Source organism: Belonocnema kinseyi, chromosome 9, assembly GCF_010883055.1.
Source record: "Belonocnema kinseyi isolate 2016_QV_RU_SX_M_011 chromosome 9, B_treatae_v1, whole genome shotgun sequence".
In the NCBI taxonomy this organism is placed as follows: Eukaryota; Metazoa; Arthropoda; class Insecta; order Hymenoptera; family Cynipidae; genus Belonocnema; species Belonocnema kinseyi.
The window spans coordinates 7,460,205-7,473,163 of record NC_046665.1 but is presented as its reverse complement, the minus strand read 5'-3'; the positions used below and the strand labels follow the sequence as shown (position 1 = coordinate 7,473,163).

General features: G+C 38.3%; 1 protein-coding gene across 2 annotated transcripts in view; it reads right to left on the bottom strand.

The window, feature by feature from the left end:
* Nucleotides 1–12,959, bottom strand: part of LOC117180315 — a 97,931-nt gene that overhangs the window by 18,813 nt on the left and 66,159 nt on the right. The gene's annotated exons all lie outside the window — the stretch shown is intronic.

The following is a 12,959-nucleotide window of genomic DNA, read 5'->3' as shown; positions in this document are numbered from 1 at the left end:
ATATAGTATTTATAAGTCTAAAAGTCACATACTCACACATTGTATCAGAAATTCAAATAATAATAGAATTAAAGAGCGCAGATCCACTGGCAGTCATATTTTGGGATACGAATTTCACAAATAAATGTTGTGATATCACAAAGATTCGGTAAATGCTACTAATAAATGAAGCATTTTCATTGGTGATATATTATAACACTTTAATAAATCATGTAATCGAAGAAACATATTTTGACTAGCAATAAGTAGATAGAAACATAAACGTTTATTTTTCGGCCTGCTGGCCTTAAAAAATAGATTTGCTTTGCCTCTCCTCGCACGCATGTCGCTATTTTCTCGCTATGCCTCGCATTGCCAGCGTCTGCCTCCGCGGCTAGCACCCAATACTTATCTATTATTAACAATATTTACAGTTTTCATACACCTATCTCTTCTCCTATTTCCAAACTTTCCTTCTCCATTCCGCTTCCTGCTTCCTTCTCTTCTTCTCTATCTTACCCAACACCCCCTTCACCCATGCTACTGCCCTTTTACCTCCCCCTTCATGCAAAAATAACTCCACGCTTATCCCACTCCTTTCCACCTTTTCACACTCCTTCAAACAGTGCTCAACTTTTGCATCCCCCTTCTTGCACAATTCACACATTTTCTTCTCTCTAGAAAGTCAGAACCTATTAAAATCCTTCGTGCAACCGCATCTTATTCTCGCTATAATTTCCTGACTTCCGTGCTCTCCGTTCTCCCACAAATATTGCGCTCTCTCCCTTGGCATAACCCACACATAGTTCCTGTTAAACCTTGACTCTCTTATTTTCTCCTGCCCTTTCGTCTTCTCTTTTTTCATGTCATTCTTTTAAACCAACTCATATACATTTTCTCCTTTCTCGTGCATCCTTCTCACTTCAGCCATCTGCAATTCATTCGTTCTAAAATACCTTTTCCTTTCCACCTTCATCTTTGCACCTTTACGTCTGTTTTACTTTTCCCACCAACACTCCATAACCAGATTACTTTCCCCCCTTCCAAAAATTTCTCCATTCGCCATTTACCACTTCTCAATTTCTTTACCAGCTCTTTTTTATTTTCCTGCTCTCTCTTTTCACATATCACCTTAAACTCCTTCCTCATTTCTACGTACTTCTCCCTTTTCGCGGTTTCCTCTTTCCACTTCCTATACTCCTTTTTCACCTTTCTCTTCATCATTTTACATTCCCTATCCCACAACGGCTTCACCATTCCTTTTGTTCTTCCTAAATACATTCTTTTGCACACACCCTTTCACTTTCTCTTTCAGATCATCTAATATCTCGTCCACTGAATCCTCCACAAAGTTTGCGCTGTCTAACTGCTCCTGATAGTTCTTTATAGTCTCTCTCGTCCATGGCACTTTTTTCTCTAGCGACCCTTCTTCCCCTCCCTACCTTCCGCCACCCTCCCTGTTTATCCACAAACCTAATAGCTGATAATCTGATTTCATCCTCGCTTCCACTGCGAATTTCACTAACTCCTCCCACCCTTGCATATTCATGATTACATAGTCTATCACCGATGCCCCATCTTACTCACATACGTATATTCTCCCTCTTCGCGCCCTGTTACCATACCATTCGCGACTGCCCAGCCTCTGCCCTTCATCAACTTTCTTAGAATCTCCTCCTCTTTATTTATCATCTTATCCTTCGATTTACTTTTGAAGCTCTTCTCTGCTAGGTACAGGCTCCTTTCCTCTTAATTTTCACTTTAACCCCCCCCCCCCCCCCCCCCCCCCCCCCCTATGGTACCTTTATCTTTCTCTTTCTCCTAGTAAGTCTTTCAACCTTTCTTTAACACTTTCTACCCTATACTTATTTAGACAGTCACAAAATTATACGTTACCCCTCCTGTCTTAACTTCCCTTATTTTCACGACCTCCCCCTCTCCCACTTCATCAACTTCTTCCTCTAATCCATACCTAACCCCTGTTATAATTTTCTCACAAGCCCTTTATTTCCTCATTACTCTGACTACCTCCTGTAGCCTCACCTATACCCTCTTGGCAACTTTGGCTCTACACTATCCTATTATTTTCTCTCTATCCACGTCTCTATCAGTCCAATCATATCAAATTCCTGAATATACCTCCAGAAATCGTCATCTTTCTTTTTTAATTCTGCTACATACGATTACAGCACCTTTAAAACTTCTCCATCCTGCTCTACTCTCACTCCCCTACTTCCCACGAAACAAATTCCCCTGAACTTCCTTCAACACCTACTTTTCCTCGTCCCACATCCACATTTTCTTATCTATTTATATTTCTCGATACCCTAACTTCGCCGCTTTCCCTTCACTCCTTTCCATCCTAGCCCTGCCATTTAGTATTCTCTGCACATCCCTATCTTTCCTTGTCAAATCTAGATCGACGAAAACCGTCTTGTCTTTCATCCTATTCTTGTTACGCATTACCCCCAGTTTTTCTTGCCAGCTCTCCAATTCCACCAGTGCTACTTCGTTTTCTTCTATCTGCCTTCTCTGTTCTCTTCATCCTCAACTTCATTGCCCTTATCCTTTCCCTATTCGCCCTCTCCTCCTTTTCATTGCTACGCTCACTAACATTCTCTTCTATTATACTCTCCACCCTCTCCCAAATACCTTACTTCTCGCCCTCCCCCTTTCAACTACTTCCATTTCCGACCTGCCCTCCACTTTCTCAAGCATTTTTTTCGGCCCTTTTCTTCCACACCCTAATATTTTCTTCCATTTGCTTTGTTTTATCCTCTTTTTGCTTCATCATCGACACCACCTCCCTCTACAGTCTTTCTACTTTCCCACTTAACTCTTTTATCTCCTTTCCCCATCTCTCATGTCTGACCCTCAGGTCCTCCTTCATACTTTCCATTAACTCCATAGGCCCTCTTACGTCCTCCCTCAACCCTCTGACCTCGCCTATTAGCACCCTGCGAGCCTCCTTCTTGGTCTGTTCTTCATTTGGGGGAGGGGGGGGGGGGGGGGGGGGGGGGTTGTCCCTTTTCTCCTTCAAGAGATCCTCTCCCTCACTTGCGGTGGACGCTCTCTCCCTTGCCTTGTCGCTTTCTTCGCTCCAATTCTTCCCTCTCTCTGGCGCGCCATTCCACACAGCCCCTTCAGACCCTGTTTTCGCTCCCTTAACATCCCCCAGCACTACGAGAACTACCCTTGTCAACCATGTAGGCCCAAACTCCTGACTACAAAACTACCCCGCTCCCTTGGCAACATAACCTCACTTTCCCTATTTAGCTGAATCTCAGCCCACAACTAAAATAAAAATTAATTTTTAACTCCCTAATTCACCCTTCACAACCCTACTCGCATACTAGAATTCGATCCTCACGCTCCACTCACACCTTCCACACAAACTCCGTAAAAACTTCTCACCACCTGTCACTGCACACTCTCTTACTACCGCCACCACATGCAAGTCCGACTAGCAATATGTAATAATGTTATAAGTACCGAGAAGCGATACCATTCTATAAACTTGCACCCGCTTAAGGCAAAATCTCAGTAACGTTTCAGCTGTAACTATGTTCTCTGACCATGATATAGGTGTTTACAGTCTTCAGTGGACTTATACGAAGATTCGAAAAAAGTCACGTCCACCTTCAGGACACGGAGCGACCCAAAGTCCCTAGGCTACTTACTAGTGAAAGTTTGGCACCTCTGAAAGCACCGATGGCCAGGACGACTAGCTTAACAGGATATTCTGGGTATAACTGTCATAAATCTCTGATATGGTCTGTATACCTTTCTTTCTCTTCATTCTCATTGGCTCTGCTGTTCTTGTCCGCTAGGGTTGAAAATGCCATAACGTGCATGGTTCGTTTCTCGACGGAAAGGAAAACTATGCCAGGCATCGAGTGTGCGACAGAAACGATTGTCTGAATATAAAGTTCTAGTATATGTGGCACTTATAATTTTCGACAGTTGGCTTAATTTCCTTAGAAGCGTTTGTTAAAGCGGTATTAGGGTTAATACTACAAGAGTAACAGAGGTGGCAATAAAGCACTTTCATTGCGGCATTGTGTCTTTGGATTTACGTTGTACCCGCGATCATTCGGACAAATAGATAGTAGGTGCCTAGCTGCTCGCGGTGTGCATGGCGCTCTTTGAAGGTTTCATCTGAAATGCCTCAGCTCATATCGTGGCGACGGAGTGCTACAGTGGAAATGACCCCATCTTTACCCACAAATATGAAATCCACCGTGTAGCACATTAATCTGGGCGATTTAAAGAAAATAACGTTAGCTCATACGACATTCACTGATTCTTCATATTTCTGTAAAAGATGCTGTGCATCCTAATATTTATAAGCTCTGCGCGGGGTCTATTAGCAGCCTCTTTTGCTGTTTTGTACAGGAAAACTCTATTACGCACTTTCCCTTTTTTCCTGACCATTTCAGGACGAGAAGCTAGTCCATTTGCGGCTAGGCGTGCTGCGAACCGAAAATAATCCTGTTGAAAAGTATGACGGGGTATGTCTTTCTTCTGTAACCGTCACTTAAAATTGATATGCTCTAGGAAATAGTATATTTTAAACCTAATTCGCTTGAAACGTTAGAGCAAGGGCCTGCATTTCTGAACATCACCAGGAAACGACCGGACGCCCAATACCATCGCGTAACAGAGTCACATATAATCATTTAGGCCGCAGAATTTATTTGATTTTTAATCTTTTTTCGGGTGAACACTGTTTTTCATCATACATATGGACTGCGTTGAGTGACTGATGAGATAAAGATATTATAAGTTAATTTAACACGATGTTTTGAATCTTTTACGAGGATGTTATAGGAAAAACATTAGAAGCATGGTGTAGTATAGAGTGCGTCCTTTAACGCTGTTAGACAGTGGCCACGGGCTTTAGAGGCGACAACAGTCGCATCTGGATGCTTTCTTAGAGGTACTATCTACCACTTCACAGGATTTTAGTCGCTTGCTTCCTGATAGTCAAGAAGGTTTCTGACAACGCAACTGGTGTTTACTAAACCGTCTTCTGAGCTAATTCTAGTTCCCTAATAACTCCTTAATGTTCAAAATGATCAGCGCATCTTGCGTGCAGATTGCACGGAAGATGCGCTTCGTTTTCAAAAACGGGAATTCGAATCTATCTATATAAAGACATTCAGTCTGTTAAGAGTCCTAGGTTTAGGGCAAGTTGTTGATATATTATGCCCGCTACATCATTATGTCTGCGCGTATTATCTTTCTGAGCCATTACGCAACAACCATCAATAATGTGCTTGGTGGATTTGTTGGTATCTCTACATAATCGGTATCGGTCAACAACGTCTTGATGTAATACCTGTTTACGCAGATTTTTGTGCTAGTAGCCTTGTTCCGAATAGCAATGATAAATCTTTTCGTTTCTGGATACAGGATGCCCTTTCTCAGCCAACAATTGAATGCCTCCCTGTCCATTTCATATTGATCTAACGTTTTGTGGTGCTCGTCGTGGATGGATTTCTGTTTCAATTACCTTAGATTTAGGAATGCCCAGATATTTATACGACTCGAACTCAGTCATAGCCTCGATATCATTTCGAAATCGTTTTCTAGTTCTGTGATCCCTAATTCCCATCTTGTTAAATGCATTTATCGAGTATGAACTCAATGTGGATAGCAGTGGAAAAGTGCTTTCTGAAATTGATAATTTGCTGCAGTTTCTGATCTGAATTAACGTATAGCTGCAAGTCATCCATCTACTGAAGATAGGTGACTTGAGGACTATTGTCAGTATCGTGTATTCTGACCTCATGACACATGCTATTTGGTGTTATGCTGAATGGGTTCCACGCTAAACAAAACCATAGTGCCCTGAAGACGAAATTCAGATGGATTTTGAACGTCTCGTTTTTTAGACATCCTTTACGTAGTACCCTGTAGCATTAAGTCTGGCATCAGGTCTGGGTATTCGATGTTCTTCTGAAAGCAGTTTGCCAACGCAGGATGCACAATATTATTATTATAATTAAATATACATATATAATATTATATTATTGTTGTATTATATAATAATTCTTAATTAATTGAATTAAATTTAGTGAGCCCCCTTTTAAAAGACGTTCGAAATTTAGTACTCCACGACACCTAGGCGGCGTTAGACGTGCCGTTGCAGAAAACACTATTTAAGGTGCATGCTTTTGTTCATCTATATAATTCTTCGGATAAGACGTTTACATCTGCATCGGTAAGTATTCCTTTTAGATTTTACGTTCTGAATGTCAGAAATTGAAAATACTTAGCTCATACTGTGTAGTGCTGATTACTTGCGCCACCGCATGGAACACATGCTGCACTGCATATACTCGGGCTGTGTACAACAAAACGGTTCCAAAATTTAAAAACCGAATAAGTAACCAGCAGTTTCCATTATAGTACACGCGATATATCATTACAGACATTGGGATCAAAAATAAATTTAGGTAAAAATTCTCTTCAAGTGGCAATGTGTACTACTTACATATATTTAATAAATTGCGAAGTAATAGCAAAAAGCTTATAGAAATTGCATTTCATGCATTCACAGAGAACGCTAAGTTAAATATTATCTCCAAAACACCATCTTTCTGGTCCTATGTAAATAGAGTAAAGTCTGATAACAGAATCCCAGGTATAATTTGTCATAACAATGAGGATCTTTCATCACCTTAGGATATTGTGAACAAATTTTCTGAATACTTTACCAGTATTTATAACGAGTCATCTATAAGTACATTTACCTCTGATGCATTGGAATGCGGTAGTTTTTCCGGCAGGATGGAAACAAGCAAGGGTATATCCTGTTTTTAAGAAATGGGTGAAATCAAATGTAACTAACTAAAAACCCATTGCTATTTTGAATAATTTCTCCAAACTATTTAAAATTTGCCTTTATGATATCATATATAGTATACTTGGTAAGGAAATAACAACCCATTAGCATGGTTCCCTTTCCCGTAAATCTACCGATACTAATTTGTTGGTTTTTACACATGATGTAAGGAAATTGCTGGTTTATTATGATCAAGTGATGTTATATTAACTGATATGTTTTTAGCGCGTCCCTGCGTTTCGACTAATAAATAGTGTTTTTTTGGTGTTATTGACTCGCTGGTTATGTGTAGTGTGACGGTGATGTTTTTTTTAATGCAGTGATATCGTATATTGGATTCGCTGGTTTCCCGATTATGAGTGTTTTAAAGACGTTTTACGCTAATTGAAAACGACTAACTCTGCAATTGACGCCTTGCCGTCATGGATGTACAGAAGTTTACGGTAGTGCAAGCGCAGGACAGCTTTCAAATTTTTTTGAAATAATTCGAGCGCAAACAACTAGAATGTTCGACATCTCAAATAAAACTGAACGGATCGGCATACTTAAGGTTAATTTGACAGATCATGATGAAGAATTTAAGGCTGTAAATTTAGAGTCTGCATCACTCAAATCCAAGGTCAACTCCCTTGAAATCTCTCTCAACAATCAGGAGCAATCTGCCCTTTAAGCTACATTTAAAGTTCGCGGATTACCAATGAAATTAAATGAGGACCTTCCGACATTGATTGCTTTAATTTCTTCGGCACTAGAAGTACCTTGTGTTAAGAATCTTATCTTATTTTCATTTGGGAGTCTCTGACCCCCATCAATCGGAAAGTCTATGCAATGGCCCTTAAACTCAAGAGGCAGATAGCAATTAGGCTTTCGTCGATTTGGGTTTGATTTCGGCTCTACTTTATCCATGTATTTTTTTACCGACATATCTGGTAAATATTATCTTAGTATTAATTATTTATTATTACCATGCATCTTCTTTTATATAGTTAATACTGTTCTTCTTTTATTAGTAACTGATACTGATTTTTGTCTCAGTTATGGTATATTACGTAATATATCATATGTTTTTTAAATTACGAAGTTTGGTCTTTTAGAAAAGGCACTCTTGCATTACTCTCTTATTTACCTTTAACAACGGCTATTTTACCTTGAGCTTCATTTTTGCTATTCAGTTACCTCTAATGTATATAACTTATTATCTCAACGGATACTCTTTCGATTTGCCACGTAAATGCTCAGTCTCTCTTGGCCCATTATTCAGATTTTAAGCATTATTTTAGCTTGCAGTCCTATGACATTATAGCTGTTTCTAACGTTAGATCCACAGAAGATAGTGCATTGGTAGGTGTTATTTATAAAGCGTCGAACGCCTCCTTTGGATGTAATCAATATTAATCTAAACTCAACTACCAGCCAAACTAAATATTTAAGGTCCGTGGTACATGCATCAGGACTGCCAATAGTTCCCCAAACATCTACACATCATACAGACCGATCTAGTTCTCGGATAGATCTTATGATAGTGGATGACCTCGAAAAGGTTTCTTTTTATTCGCAACATCCCCTTTCCTTTCTATCTAACCATGACCTTATTAATATCAATTTCAAATTTACCAATAACTTTACTTCTTTCAGACTTTAATATGCAATCTCTCAAACATAGATGAATCTGACTTAATTGACCACCTCACAACGTATAAATTGGAGAAAATTTGCTTTTAGCAGAACATTAATACGAAGATCACCACTGTCATCATTTTTTACCTCAGCTTTTGATAAAATTGCGCCTTTACATGTTCCGCACTTTGTGAAAATAATCTTGCCCCTGGATCATCTTTGACATTAGAATACTGATGAAAAAACGTGATAATAAACGAAGATTGGCGAAAAGAACGAAAAAAACGGCAATCTAAGCTGAATTCTGGAAGACTAGGAACTTTGTACAAACCAAAATCCGTGATGCCTATAATTAATGCAACCTTAACTCGATTAAAAGCAGAAACAAAAATGAGAATGTATGGCTCCTTTTAAGGCGATTATGGTTGATTCCTTACAAGCGTGCTTCTCCAGACTCGTCTTTTTCTCCTAATGCTCTCTTGAACACATTTACAACCCTTCCGTTGCCTGGGTGAGTTTCGTGTACTCTTGGAAGTACTCCCCCACCTTTTTTGATGACACTAACTTTTTTCGGACATCTCTCCTGAATTTCTTTTGAAAAAATCAAATAAGGTCAAATCTAATACAATAGGGATTGATGGAGTTTCAATTAAAATGATCCACTTATCACTTCCGGTTATTTTTTCGGTTCTTCTGCAAATTTACAATTCCTCCCTCCAGATTGGAATATATTCTGATCCATGGAAAATAGGTGTTATTAAACCAATTCCAAAAGTTTCCAACCCTAACTCTTCCAAAGATTTCCGCCCTATTTCTATTCTAAATGCAATCACTAAACCATTGGAACGTATTTTTTATAACCAATTAACGGATAACATCAATTCCAAAAATCTTATTGGTCCCTACAGTCCGGCTTTCGTGCAGGACACAGCACTATTTCTGCGTCACTTAAAGTTACTACTAATATTAAACTGGCTATGGATAGAAAGGAAATGACGGTCGTTGTCTTATTTGATTTCTCCAAGGCATTTGATATGGTGGACTATCAATGCTTATTATTTAAACTAACAAATTTTAGAATTTCAAACACAGTAATAAAATGGTTTGCTTCTTATTTAAGTAAACGATCACAGAAAGTAACTACTAGGAAAGGTGAGTCATCGGACTGGGTCTGGGTCAGGAGTGACGTCCCTCAGGGTTCCATCCTTACCCCCTATCTTATTAAATCTCTATACCTCTGATCTTGGAGGTAAACTTAAATACTCTAATTACCATAAATCTGCGGATGATTTTAAGTTATACATTTCGGGACCTATTTCCTCTCTCGATCGATTGCTAAGTTGGATACAGGAAGACATTAATTCTGTGGCCCATTGGGCTGTGGAAAATGGATTAGCTTTCAACCCTAGTAAAACAAAGGCAATTGTTATATGGCCCTTAACATCTCTTTCTTCTCAAAAACTAGCCACCCTACCTCCATTACAGGTTAATGAACTTAATAACCCCTTTGTTGAGTCGTTTACAGATCTGGGTTTGACACTAAATTGAAACTTGTCTTGGAAGGAGATGATCTGTGAAATATCTAGAAAAACTTTTCGAATCCTACAGCAACTAAATAGGAACAAAAATTCCCTTCCAACTTCCACTCGGATTCTTCTTGTAAAAAGCCTCATCCTTCCAATTTTTGATTACGGTTGTTTAGTGTATGCTGGCATTATTGATATCCTTAATTTGAAACTCGAGCGTTCCCTCAATACATGCATCAGATTTATTTACAATATTCCTAAGAGTAAAGACATAACAGAATTTAGATAAAAAGCTCGATTTTTGAATGTAGCCAAAAGAAGACAATAATTTATGGGTAACTTGGTGTATTTAGTAATGAGAAATAAAGCTCCTCAGTATCTTTACAACTTTTCCCACTTTGCAGACAAAAATTAGCCTTCCCAGCTTAGACTTCGTGATAGAAAGGCAGTACTAAGAATTCCTAACCACCGAACCTGTAATCCTCAACGTTAATTTATTGTGAGAGGTTTTCGTCTTTGGAACAAATTACCGTCTAATTTAAGAAATACGCCGTCACGATATCACTTCAAGAATGACCTCTTTACACATCTATATCAAATCAGTAATCCCGCTTTAGAAATAACACATTTGTAGGTCATAATTTAAATCCAGATTAATATATATCTTGTAAAATCCGGCTTACTATATACTACTCTGCCATAATTTATTATTTACTCAATCGCAATCAAATTTTTTTGATAAATTACTTCCTTCACTCGTAGTTTTTGTTTTAAGTTTAAAAAAATAACATTAGACATAAAAAGAAATTGGACTAACTACACAAACTACGAGAAAAATATATAATATTTGTTCATCCAAAAAAGAGTTACAGATTTTTTATAATTATTTTTTAAAGTGCGCACAGTTTTTGTTTTATGTGTAAAAAACGATAAAAATAGAAAAGTTAATTTTTTGACAAACGACACAAGCTACGAAAAAAATAAATGGACACAAGCTATGAAAAAAATAAATAGACAAAGTTACGTTTACAAAAAACGAGATACGATATAAGAATTTGTTCGTTAAAGCCGAAAGAGCGTTAGTAAAAAAGAATTCACTATCACAAAATTACAGTTGTCGATTCGTTGACCTTTGATTTTAAAAGGTGTGCTGTAGAAGACGCTTGAAAAGCATAAAATTTGCTTGATCTAGTAGATTTGTGCATGACAGTACATCTAGTTACCACAAAACTCAAATGTAATCAATTAAAAATCTATAAAATCATGTTTTTCGTTATAGAAACAGATTCAGTTCACAAGATAACTTCTATTTCTATGGCGACTTAAAACTTTAGGGCAACAACTGGATCACAAAGGATTAAATAATTGTCAAGTCACCATTAAACAGGTCGAATACTTTGTAATGCAAGCCTTTTTAGCGGTAACCATCTGAGCTACTTACATTATTATTAGATTTGTATCAATGGAAACCTCATTTATTTACCTTTCATTTTCCGTTATCAAGCAATTATAATGTTAAATACACTCTTCGAAGTTATGGTCTAAAGCTCGCGAGTGAGAATACGGCAATGCTTTCCCTGTGCATGAGGCACAGGGAAAGCGATATTTTAGAATAGGTACTTGGCGGAGGTTTTTGTGGTCGCTGATTACAAATCAGACGTCTAAAGGACCCCAAACAAAATGCATTGAAAAAAGGTCTCCGTGGATTTTTCTAAATTTTAGATATCTTGTAGATCATGACATCCCCGATAAAAATTTGTTATGCCAAAAAGTAAAAAAATTGACAGGTTTTCGTTCGTATCACATCAAAGGTCGCTTTTCGTGCACGCTAGAGTAGACATACCGAAACTCGAGGCCTATGATCTGGGGGTCCTCAAGTAATGGTCTAGAACATATCCAAAATTTGAAAAAATCCACCGAGACCTTCTTTCAATGTTTTTTGTGCGGGGTCTTTGCGGAAAGAAAATGGAAAATTTAATATTTCGGTCAGGTATGCTAAAAAATGTTGTAATTGTTTTAAAACTTGGTAAAAACAGGGTTTCAGAGGTCGCTGATTCCAACTTTAGGTAAAGCCAAAAATTTGAAACGGGTAAGTATGTTAAAAAATGTATTGATTCTCTTGAAACTTATTACAAGGGGGTTCTCAAGTTTACTGCAGACAAAATACACAAAACTAGCGAGGAAGGTTCGCACAGCTAGATTTTCAATTTTATATTAAAGGAAATGCCAAAAGTACATCCTAGAATCGGTGCATAAACATAATTCTACAGAACTCTAACGGTTTTCTCTTCGCATATTTAATTTTTTTGTTTGAAGGTGTAATTGTTTTTACTACAATGACATAATAATAGGGGGTCAATGGGAGTCCTGTGTTGATCTACTAGTTGTTGCATAATAACTAGTATTTATTCAAACCAGCCTTTACTTGGTGACATGAAGCATCATCACGAATACATATAGAAAGTAAACTTGTTACGTGTAATGGTAAAAGCTTTAATGAAGATAAAATTATTAGAGTTTGGTTAAAATTTGGTTTGTTTGCAATGTAGAAGTGAGGTTATGGACATGCAGGACGTGCAGTCACATTTAAATGCATTGCCTGTTGAGGAAGGAACATTATATAATACTTTTCCTTTTCAATAATAAAGTGTATATATATATATATTTTGATTCCTCTAGAATCAAACCGAAGGGCCTATGACAAAGCCACCGAACCCTAGCTTCTCGTGGGAACAACAATGACAACACCAAACATAGTTGTAGTAAGTGCGGTTCAAAACAACAGAACGCGCAGGGCTCCCGACAATGGGTCGGCCAACAATGACGACCGATCTAGAGCTGGGGGAGCCAATGATAATGGATTCAATGCGATGGATCAGCGGGAACTCGTGACCTTTGGGTGGACGGAGCGACTGAATCACGACTTGCTAGACAGCTACGATGCGAGTGTGGCCCGTGAACGGGGTTACATGGCACGGCTGCATGCT